The 12,447-nt window shown below is 48.5% G+C and overlaps 1 protein-coding gene across 1 annotated transcript in view; it reads left to right on the plus strand.

The window, feature by feature from the left end:
* Positions 1-12,447, plus strand: part of LOC147458360 (pentatricopeptide (PPR) repeat-containing protein) — an 86,593-nt gene that overhangs the window by 72,630 nt on the left and 1,516 nt on the right. The gene's annotated exons all lie outside the window — the stretch shown is intronic.

Consider the following 12,447-nt stretch of genomic DNA (forward strand, 5'->3'; position numbering starts at 1 on the left):
AGGCTGTGCACAAAGGACACTGATCTGGTAAGCGCCTCAATCTCCATGGGGGGGGCAGCTAGCTCTGCTCGAATGATCGCGTGAGGTACGGAGGCCTTGGCTCTAATCAATCGGGAGATCATAGATACCAAGGGCCTCTCCATACGTCTCCAACCATCCTGGCCTACAGAAGGTCCCCATACTTGTACCCCATACATCATAGCTGAGGCTACTAAAGTATCAAAGAGCCATAACTTTGTCCGAGGTTCCTGGAACTGAACCTGCGAACACATCCTCTCCAAGCCTCCCAAGGCCGCATAAGCTCTGGTCAGTCTAGTCTCTGCTGCTCTCCCCAAAGAAAACCTCGGCCCAGTGAAGACTATCCCAAGGTAAGTGTATGCATCTGTATACTCCACAATCTCTTGACCATACGTGAAGGTCGGTGCCGATCTCCTGATCCACTGCGGTGTGGTGTTAAACACCATGACCTTGGTTTTACCAAGGTTTACAGACAATCCACTATCCTCTGCAAAACTGTGTAATGCATCCAGCGTTCACTGCATACCCTCTGGTGAGTCAGAGATCAAGACAATATCATCAACATATAACAACAATGGGATCCACGTCCCTGCCAGCTGGGCACCTCTATCACCCTCTCTGTCAATGTAATCAGACACCTCATCAACATACATACCAAATAGAGTAGGAGACAATGGGCAACCCTGTTTCACCCCGATAGTGGAGTGAACTAAGTCAGATATCCCCTCTGGGGTGCGTACATGTCCCATCATTGATCTGTATAAAGCCATAATCCCCCAAATCAACACTGTGGGCACCCCCATCTCCTGCAGTCTGCGCATCAGTCGAGCTCTCGGTACCATGTCAAATGCTTTGCGGAAATCCACAAAGCTACAATAAATCCGTCTCCCATGTGACCTGCCCTCCTCAATGATAGCTCTGAGTGTCAGAATATGGTCAAGAGTGGAGAAACCCCTCCTGAAACCTGCCTGTCCCTTTGCCTGTACACCCTCACCCTCTGCCCAGTTACTCAACTGCTGCTCAATAATGGATGCATACAATCGTGCCAGTGTGTGTCCAACCATAATAGTGCGGTAATTTCCAGGCTCTGTAGGATCACCTGCCTTGAATATAGGCACAATAGTAGACAACCTCCAAGTCTCAGGTAATCCCTCACACATGGCACGATTGAACAACACTGCAAGAACCTCCATCAGCATATCCCTAGCATGTATAAAGTGCTCTGCTACTAGACCGTCATAATCGTAAGCCCTCCTGGTCCTCATCCTGTCAATGGCTCTCTTTACCATCTCAGTGGTAAAGAAGGTGCTCGTAGGTGGACATGGCTCTGTAGGATCTGGAAGGGGATCCTGCCCAGGAACCGTATATAACGATGTCGCATACTGGCCCCACACATCAGGAGAAGTAATCACTGGGGGAGGGGAGTGCTCATGGAAGAGTCGCCATGCCTCGCGTGAGTCTCTACTCAAGAACAACTGATACAAGTCTCGCTCCATCTGGGCCAGGTAAGCTCGTTTCTTCTTTCGCACAAGGCGCCGGAAAGCAATCCGCGACTGTCTGTAGGTGATGACTCCTAAATGAAGATCCCTCTGAAGCTGGGCTCTCATCTCTCTGCACTCCTCATCATACCAACTATTCTGGGGCATGCTCCCAGAATGTCGCCTCCGATCCGGTTGAGTGTGTGGGTATGCCTCTGATGCTGCATCATGTAGTGTCTCAGTCAGTAAAGTAGTGCACTCCTCTACTGAGAGGCCTGGAGCAACTGTGCATAGACGATCCCAGATCGCCTCTGTATAAACCGAGTCAGTCTCTGGTGTAAATGTATAACGGGTGTGTGACCTGCCTCTTGATTTCTGGGCTGTACTAAACTGAAAAGATACGGACAGTGTCAAGAGAGCATGATCCATTGCTACGCCCACTGGTCTGGCTCCCACTGTGAAATCCTGAATACAAGGAATAAAGCTCCGCTGTGTCATAACATAGTCCACTGTACTGGCCCCATGTCTGTGTGGAAAGCATGTGAAGCCTGCTGCTCCAGGAAACCGCTGTAAGCCATTAAGTATGGCTAGCCCATGTGTAGTCGTCATCTCCGTGAGGTATCTCCCATACTCAGTCTGCTCTCTGTCATGTGAGCATCTGTGAAACCCCAGCTCACCCACTTCCAACTCTCTAAGCATCTCATCTGAAGTGTCGTAGAAGACTGTCTGACAGTTGCCCGTTCGAGCATTGAAGTCTCCTAGGAGGATGATATCACTATCCCTAGAAAACTCCCATATATCATCATCTAGAATTGAGAAAGGCGACTGCCCTCTGGATACAGCATATACTGACGTACTGGGGGGGAAGTAACATATAGCAATATATAGAAATCGACCTGTGTCAGCTCTCAGCCTCACCCACATGTATCTAGCTTGATCCTCTCTCCGTACAATATGTAGTAGTGGCTGTAGCTCCTCCCTAAACAACACCGCTACTCCTCCTGAACCTCTACTCCCATGCTCAGATCTCGTGACTGTTCTGTGGGCTGTCTCCCATTTGTATCCCACCACATGTGGCAACAGTTGGCCAGGGGCCTGGTGAGTCTCTGAAAAGAAAACAATGTCCTTGTCTCTGAAACTGTCCTCAAAGGCACCAACATCCAACCTCATAGACCCATTACAATTCCAAGTCGCCATCCTCAATGTGGTCCCATAGGTCTCGCACCGTCATGTAGAGCGCCGCTCTACAATCACCACCCGACCATCTCTGTAAAAGGCCATCTTCCCCTTCTCCCTTGCCGCTTGAATCTCGGGCATTACTTCTCTCATATGCGCAAGTTGTGAGAGAGTGAGGTCATCACCTAAGAAAATACCTGTCTTCTTGAGAGTAGGTCTCTTCCTCAAGAATTCCTTCTTCTCTTCCAATGAAGGGAAGCGTAGTATGAGAGCTCTTTCCTTTGAAGATTCTCCGGGGCCCTCACTCTTCTTGCCCACTCTCCATGCCTTTGTGTGTGAAGGCTTCTCCACCCCCATCATTGATGTGAGGCTTGTGACCTCTTTTTCCACATTGTTTATGTCCTTGAGGCCGGTTACCCTCACATGTAGAGCCCGCATCCTCCTTCTTTGTTCCTCTTCGAGGGTCATGTTGATAAGAGTGGGTGTACAAGGAGCTTCCTTACCTTTCCCTTTCTTGGCAACCTCAATCCATTTTTCGGCCTCCTCTACTTTCTTTTGCGTTTCGGATATGACCGCGGCCCATGACTTCTTCTCCTCATTGATGTTGTCAATTTCTTCCCTCAAAGAGGGCTGAAATTCCCCCTCTTCAAGCCCATTTTTTGACCGTGTTTCCAACACTTCTTTGTGGAGGTCCAAAATGCTATTCTCCAACGTGGCGATCTTGTTGAGAAGATGATCCTTCTCGTCCTTCCACCTCTTCTCCTTTTCTTCATTTTCTCGGAGGAAAACGGTCTTCGCGTTCCTCCAATCTTCCATCTCTTTTCTCCATGCTTTCATTTCCAATTCAATGATGGAAATTCGTTTGGAGTGAAGCATATATTTGAGTTTGCTTGTTGCCATAGGTGAGGTTGGGGATGACATGAGAGAGAGAGAGAGAGAGAGAAGAGAGGATTGATGTTTCTAAAGTGCAGAAAATGCAGCAAACCCTAAAACGCAGATCTGTCCAACAACCCCAAAAAAAAAATAAAAAAAATCGTGAACCCTAAAATACAGGTCGTGAGCCCTAAAAACAGGTCACGAACCCTAAAATACAGCAGCAAACCCTAAACGAAAGCATGGTAAAGAGAGAGAGAGAGAGAGAGAGAGAGAGAGAGAGAGAGAGAGAGAGAGAGAGAGAGAGAGAGAGAGAGAGAGGAAATGAAATATTAACGTCTTTAGAAGGCCAGAATGACCTATGAGACCAAAAAGTTACAATGTGGTGGATCTGATACAAAGTCAGAGTAACAAAAATGACAATGACAAAATAAAATGACGGAATAAAATGCTATGGAATCTGAAACAGCTAGGTGTGATCTAAGCAGATAGGTGGGATAGCTAAATCATAGATCACAAAAGATCCAGCTAGGTGGGATAGCTAAATCACAGATCACAAAAGATCCAGCATTGGTCGCTGGCGGATCTCATCAATCTCCTCCATGGTCAATAGCTTGACCGGGCGTCGTGCATGTTGGGCCAAAGTGATCCGAATCCTTTGATGCAACCTCCGTCGATGCTATGTAGTCCTCCGCAGTCGTGGGCGTCTGGATCTCCCTAGCTCGGTCGCTCAGTCGATCAGTGTGCCTCCGGTGTGAGGCGGCGAGCTCTCCTGTGGTAGTAGCTCCTCCGGGTGTCTAGTGTCTGCTCTAAAGAAGTCTGTGATCTGTCTTTGAGACTGGCTGGCCTCTCCTCCCATCAGGCTCTCTCTGTGTCTGCGCAACTCGAGCAAAAACAGACCCAAGCATCTCTGATCCTCGTACCGCATGACTCTGGAGAGTGGTCCGAAGCCCTCTCTGAAAAAGCAGTGGAAGCGGCTGCGTATCTCGTAGTAGACGGGGCAGTGGCATGTGTAGTGCAACTCTGTCTCAGGCTCCAGGTCACATAGGAGGCATGTCCTGGCCTCTGTTGGTACTCTGCTATATCTCCCAGTCTCGATCCGCAGCTGGTGTGAAGATGTGCATATCTGGCCAATAGCACACCATATCCCATGAGACAAGTGGGTGTCCATGTATCTAGGTCTCGTCACAAAACCGTCCTTCGTAAGCTGGAGAAGATGCTCTTTGTAGAAAGCCATCTTCGTGCCCAGCTCCTGTGCTAGCTGTATCCATGTCTTCCTGATGTCTAGCTGAGTCAGGTCCTTGTAGATGAGCCTGGTGATCTCGGACTGTGTGAGAGCCAGAGAGGGTGCATCCAGTGAGTACCGGAAGGGGGGCAGTGTGTCTATACTGAACCCATGCGCCTGAAACCATGATGTCATCTCCCCATACCAGCATGTTGTATCTCCCTGCATGGCTAACTGTCGAGAGGACTCAAGGTGCAAGGCGGGCATATCTATTTTTGGGAAGTTCCCAAATGCGGTGTATGAAGAAGACAGATCTGGTGAGCGCCTCAACCACTAGCGGGGGGGCAGCTAGCTCTTCTCGTAAAATGGCACGTGGTACTGAAGCCTTGGCTCTAAGGAGCTGTGAGATCATAGAGACTAGTGGCTTCTCCATGCCCCCCCATCCATTAGTGCAACCTGTCCTCCCATGATGGTCCAATGAATGTCCCCAAATCTCAGCTCCATAGAGCAATGCAGAAGCCACCAGGTTGTCAGAGAGCGAGAGCTTCGTCCGAGGCTCTTGAAACTGAACATGTGAACACATCCTCTCCAATCTACCCAATGCTGCATGGGCTCTGGTCAATGTAGTCTCTGCTGCTCTTCTCAATGAAAATGCTGGTCCACTAAAAACCACTCCAAGGTAGGTGTAAGCATCTGTGTACTCCACTGTCTCCTGGTCGTATGTGAATCCGGGCGCTGACCTCCTGATCCACTGTGGGGTCGTATTAAATACCATGACCTTGGTTTTACCAAGGTTGACAGACAAGCCACTTTCATGGGCAAAGCTATGCAAAGCATCCAAGTGACGTTGCATCCCCTCTGGAGAGTCGGAGATCAACACAATATCATCAGCATATAACAATAGTGGGATCCATGTTTCTGCCAGTTGTGCACCTCTATCACCATCTCTCTCAATGTAGTTAGAAACCTCATTCACATACATACCAAACAGAATAGGAGAGAGCGGGCAACCTTGCTTCACCCCAATAGTGGAATGAACCGCTGTAGATAGGCCCTCTGACCCCACTACTGACCTGTACAGTGCCATGACCCCCCAAATGAGCTCTGTGGGTAATCCCATCTCCTGTAATCTGCGCATCAATCTAGCTTTGGGTACGGTGTCAAATGCTTTGCGGAAGTCCACAAACCTGCAATAGATCTGTCTCCCATGTGATCTGCCCTCCTCAATGATGGCTCTGAGTGTCAAGATATGGTCAAGAGTAGAAAAACCTCTCCTGAATCCTGCCTGCCCGGCTGCGCGTATCCCTTCCTTCTCTGCCCGTCTACTCAGCTGCTGCTCAAGAATGGATGTGTACAACCGTGCCAATGTGTGTCCGATCATGATAGTGCGATAATTCCTAGGCTCCCTAGGGTCTCTTGACTTGAAGATAGGTACAATAGTAGATAGGCTCCAAGTATCAGGCAAGCCCTTACACATGGCACGGTTAAACATGACTGATAGGAGCTCTGCTAGTAGATCTCTGGCATGCATGAAGTGCTCAGCCACTAAGCCATCATGATCATATGCTCTCCCAGTCCTCATCCTGTCAATGGCCTTCCTCACCATCTCAGGGGTGAAAAAAGCACATGTATGGGGGCATGGATCGGGGGGGTCAGGAAGGGACGGCTGTCCAGGAATTGTGTATAGAGATGACGCGTACTGGCCCCAAGCCTCTGTGGAGGTAATGGCAGGGGGATGGGAGTGCTCATGAAAGAGCCGCCATGCCTCACGTGAGTCCTAAATCAAGAATAGCTGGTATAGATCCTGCTCTAGGCGAGCCAAAAATGCCCTCTTCTTCCGTCGCACTAGGCGTCGGAAGTCAATCTGTGACTGTCTGTGAGTGATGTCCTCCCAAAAGCACCTCTCTCTGAAGTCTAGCTCTGGTCTCTCGGCATTCCTCGTCATGCCAGCTGTTCTGGGGCATGCTCCCAGAACGACGTCTCTGCTCGGGCTGCGTGTGTGGGTATGCCTTTGCTGCTGCATCATGTAACGTCTACGTCAGTATAGTAGTAAGCTCCTCCAAAGGTCGCCCTGACTCTTCTGTACACAAGCGTCTGTAGATCCCATCTATGTATACAGAGTCTGTCTCCCGCGTGAAGGTGTAGCGAGTAGGAGCTGCTGCATGTGGCTTGTGTGCTACACTAAACTCGAAAGAGATGGTCAGCGACACAAGAGCATGGTCCACTGCCACACCAATAGGTCTGGGTCCAATTGTGAGGTCCTGGATACTAGAGATGAGACTCGGCTGTGCCATGACATAATCCACTGTGCTAGCTCCATGTCTGTGTGGAAAGCATGTAAACCCCCCCGCAGCGGGAAATCTCTGTAGGCCATTCAAGATGACCAATCCATGTGCAGTCCCCATGTCTATCAAGTGTCGTCCATACTCAGTATGCTCCCCATCTTGTGATAGTCTGGATAGGCCTGTCTCTACCACATCCAGCTCTCTCAGCATCTCTTCTGAAGTATCATAAAAAATTGTCTGATGATGAGCAGTCCTAGCATTGAAATCCCCTAGAACGATGATGTCACCATCTCTAGAGAACTCCCAGATGTCATCCTCCAAAATAGAAAAGGGGGACTGTCCTCTCGGTGGTGCATACACTGACGTACTCGAGGGAAAGTAGCAAATAGCAATGTAAAGATATCTGCCTGTCTCTGCTCTCAATCTCACCCACATGTACCTAGCTTATGAAGTTAGGGTGGGAGTGCCTAATAAGTCCAGGTCAGGGCACGAAGATTCTTTAATAAAATAATTTCGTGTAAACTTTGGAAGCGCCAACTTGCTTTGTTTGCTCTTTGGTAGGACAGGTATGCTTTGAGAAAAGCACATGCTTGAAGCTTTGGTACCACTGTCACGGGACGGACACGAGGTGCCATAGGAAAAGAACATACTGACAACTTTAAGCACTTCAAATAACAACTGAACTAAAAGAGATGCATGACACAAGACAGGGAGTGGCGGAATTCCACCCCAAGAGAGCATTGGCCCCAAACCGTGGTGCCCCTTTCGGTATTTCTTTATATTGCTTGAACTCAGTACAATGTTGGTACTCCACCTTCTGCACCTTCGTGTTGAAGCGTGCCAGAGAATGAGCTCTCTGCACATATTTAAAGGCCCTTGGCCCATGAAAAGCAGTTACATGAAAAGCTTCAAACTCAAAAGCATCTAGTCCAAAAAGCATCTTGCCAAAAAGCAGCCAGTGCAAAAGAGGGAATTCCGTACATTGCCACGTCAGCACATGTCAATGCAAAATGCGGAAATCCGTACAGTGCCACGTCAACACATGTCAGCGCGAAATCCGGGCGAATGTACACATGCCACGTCAGCATGCTAGCGTAAAATGCGAGATTCCGTACAACTTTGCCACTCATCAGTCTTTGCGCAATTCTGTGTGGGTGTATGTGTAGTGGTGAAACTTCTTCTGCTGCTTCTTCTAGGGTTTAGGTCCTTGGCCGGGATCTGCAAGTTGGCTCCGTTCGTCAGTGGCTTGACACGTCAGCGGTTTGTGACATGGACCAAGATGCAGCACCCAAGATGCAGCACCCAAGATGCAGCACCCCAAGTGTACTGGCTAGTTGTTGAAAGTGCTTGCATTCCAGAGAAAAATAGGAATTTCACAAGAGAAGCCTACAAATATGTAAACTATCACTCTATATGGCTAAATGAAAAGACCTACTTGCATTAAACATCGATAAAGTGACCTACCATGGTCCATGATACAAGCATGGGACACAATACCAGATTTCAATGGTAGCATGACAGATTGTTTACATGTACGATGATCTCAATTTTCATTGTTCGATACCATAAACTTAGAAGCAACATATCATTGTAAGGTAAGAGACAATGTACATCATACATGAGTGAAGATTTAAAGTTTGACTAATGATTGTCAAAATACTGCAAATACAAAACTCAACATTACAATCATCTCGGCATGAGAAGTCCATATCAATCATGACCAATGTTTGATGCATCATGCCAACCAAGCATAGTTACCCGGGACGGGAAATCGGAACGGGGAACGGGGAATGGCAACATGCATGAAATGCCATTCTGTGTTACGGATACTCACGTTTGAAACACGGAACGGAGAGCCGGAACGGGAAATTGGGATGGGAACGGGGAATGGGGACCTGAAAATGGCCATTCCCTGTAACTATGCAACCAAGTCCTCAAGGCTCAGTCAAGAGACTCAAGTCTCAGTCTCTCCCAAGACAACTAGCCTAGGCCTTGAACTCATCATCGGATGAAGATGAGCTCTCTGCTTAGGAGGGAATGTCTCCATGTGTCAAAACATTGCCCTTGTCGTCGTACTTTGGCTCCACCATTGTAGACACCCGTGGTTGCTCTGCAACATCCTCGAGATCCTCCTCCTCTCTAGCATGAATGAGACGAATAGCCCCGTACTTTGCGGACAGGAAGCTTTCCTTTCTGAATGCTCTCATGTCATGCACTATCTGGAGTTGAAACTCGCTCTTGGAGTAGAATGTTGTATGCTTGTGCTTGTGATCAGGTCATACACCGATCCACACTCTCTAACTCTCTATGAAGGAGCCAAAGAATCTCCTCCTGCTTCTCTCTTGTCTGCTGCTCAATGTCCAATGTGGTGGGAGCAGACACCATCTTCACCTGTGTGGGATTTGCCTGCTCATAGAAAAAAACCAAACGTATATTACAAAGAGTTCGCTCGTCCCCTTGATCTTCGCCCGTCTTTCCTATGCCATCGAATTCATTAAGCTCAGCCTTCTTGAAGGCTTGTTTGATTGCTGCTTCTTCCGCATTATCGTCATCGTTTCTCTTCCGCTTCTTCTTTGTTGACCCTTCTCCTTGTGGAGGCGGTGATGGACCTTTTCCGCCGCCTGACAACTCCGCGCAAATCCCATCTCCACCTTCTCCTCCACTTCCACTCTGTGCATTAGGTATTCCCTTTCCTTTGTCAGCTTTCTCGTGTTTTTCAAGACCTTCTGTGAGTTGCCGGATAAGTTCAGCTTGTTCCTTCAATCTTTGTTCGTAAAATCTCTGGTGCAAAATCAAAACTGCTTCGATACCACTTGTAAAATAATTAAAGGAGCATAGCTCGTGTCATAGCCTCCGGACCGCCCCCGAGCTATCTCACTCTCAATCACGATCACTCGCAATCACAATCACGATCGCACTCTCAATCACAATCACAATTGCGCAACTTCTCTTGATGATAGAGACAGTCTCCCAAAATAGCTAGCCAAACGGAATCCGGAGCGGTCTGCGGAGCTTTACGCTCCGAGTGCAGACGAAAAAGGAATTGAGAGCTTGCCTCTCAAAATTTCCCTCACGGGAAGGAAACGACTATTGAGTCTAAGATCTAGAACAAAGGGGTTTTCTCCGGTTCTCTTTTTTCCTTGAATAGAGATTCTCTATAGGGGGGGGACCAACCCATCTTGTAGTCCCCAATATTGTGTCGATCTTCTTCCTGGTCTCTTTTGGTCAATATTCTATTTATTTTCAGCTTATTGATTACATGTGTCCAATCCTTTGTGACAGTAGCATGAGACTGACACTATGTTGTCTATCTGACAAAGTAAGAATCACTGGCTCATGATCTAGAAAGTAGTCCCTACCAAAATGCATAGTTGGCTGTCCATGTCATAGATGATCTGTCCACAACTCTGAATACCGCTCTCACAAAGGCGATGCTCCTGAAGCATAAGAATATCTTTTGTGCCATCCACAAGGCATCTCTAAAGCTCCTATCTGAATCGACCCCTTTGGCGTAAAAATTGAGGTTCACCAAGCCTGCGCACATTTCATGAGACAATCCTCATGGAGTCAATGAGAGAAAACCGATGTTGCCGCAGCAGTCAACCTCACAATGTTCGAGGCCGGCGTGGATGGGGACTAAACCGCACTCAAACGACCCCGAAATAGATGTGCCTGAAGTGACTTTCCAACTCATGGCCAAGATGAGTGTGCAGTCCATAGGGCTATCTCCTTTGTCCAGGTATCTTCATGTACATATACATAGCAAGGCGCACTCTGGATGTAAAAATGTATACCACAATATATTGACAACCTTCTGCATCAGGCAGTGCCATAGAGAACTTAGCCATCAGCCCTCAAGGGTCTGTATCAAGTCTGTCACTCCCATGTCCCGTGTGTGGTGAGAGAACTCAAGAGCTTGGACATGGAGCCAATTTCGCACTGTATGCATAGTCCACTTTGTGTGATCCTTGCCATACAGCGGAAAAGAGAAACCAACCGTTGTGTCCAAGGCCTTTGCCCTTGTGGCTGCTGGAAAAAGAACATGTACTCTCAAACGAGGTGCCTCGAGATCTCGAGATGGGTCGCCAAGAAAGCACGTGAAGTTGTAGTGGAAAAAATCCTATCGTCGGCCGACGTCAAAGCTGGTCAGTCTGCAAGGGACCGATGCAAAAGAAGAAGCTTACACCAAAAGTGGCAAGATTGAGGTGGAAGGAGACTCCTCAGCACATCTTGCTGTAGAGGGTCAAAACGGCTCCCTCTAGGAACCCAATGCTGTTGGCCTGCCATTGGTTGGCCACCCGAGGGGCGTGTATGGCGAGCTTGTCCCTGACAGTGATGGCCACATATCTGTTGCTAGTCATCAGCTGGCTGGCCACCCATCTCAGAGGAAGTGCCCGCTTGTGCACTCTGGGTCTCTATCTAGTGTGCTCGGGAGGCTGAGTCTGTGGCACGGGGTGGGTTCTCCTGCGAGGATAGGCCTTCGCAAGATGGCCCATCTGTCTACATAGGAAGCATTGGTTCAGAGTGTTGAGTACTCCACGCTCTGGAGGATTCAACCACTACTCACCCTATGTAGAAGGACTAGCTTTGGGAGAGAGTGGGTGTCTTGAACCAAAACGTGTACTATAGGTATACTTGGTGCCTTGGTAGCAATTGAAGCTACCGTATGAGGGGTCTCCTAGAATGTCTCTCCTCAAGCCGGGGAAGCAGAGCGAAATGGGAAAATCTGTTTTCTCAACTAGAACATTAGAAAACAATGGCGTGACTGTTGAAAATAAGCCGTGGCTGCTCCGATGGCCAATGGGCTCATTGAAATGACCTTTGGAAGCCATCTCAGGAGTCTCAAACTCGATCTCGTAGTAGCCACGTTCGAGGAGCTATACGTCGATGATCTTTACCACCTCCTTGAGAAGGTGGGTTTGGAGGAGATCGTGCACCTTGCCTCTACTAGGCCAGGTGCCCATAATCTTGGAGATGATAGAGGTGGCGTGAAGGCGATCCACCTCTGTTGTAAGGCTTGCTTGCTCCATCGGCGATGAAGCAAGTCGGATGGTGGACTCTGTAGGGTTGGGTGGGGGGGCTTTGTCTTAGTCCCTTTGGGGCGTAACTAGAGCCTCCATCAATGTGTTGCTGCTGTGGAAGAAAGGACGGGTCAAAGGCGAAGGAGGCGAGTCGAAGGCGAAACCACCCAAACGGACGGTCAATAGAAGGGCGGGGGAGGAAGGCCTCATGAGAATCCTCTCTTCTTACTGTTAGAGTGAGCTTTGTAACACGCACGCGCTCGTGCGCGCGCACGCACGCACATGCGCATGCTTCGGTAATTGCACATGGACTGCGTGTTAATTATGGCTTACTATTGACCTATTGGTTTAAAATCTAGCAGCTTTTGTAA

The sequence above is a fragment of the Adiantum capillus-veneris genome, chromosome 5 (genome assembly GCF_014529385.1).
Source record: "Adiantum capillus-veneris isolate H3 chromosome 5, ASM1452938v2, whole genome shotgun sequence".
Lineage (NCBI taxonomy): Eukaryota > Viridiplantae > Streptophyta > Polypodiopsida > Polypodiales > Pteridaceae > Adiantum > Adiantum capillus-veneris.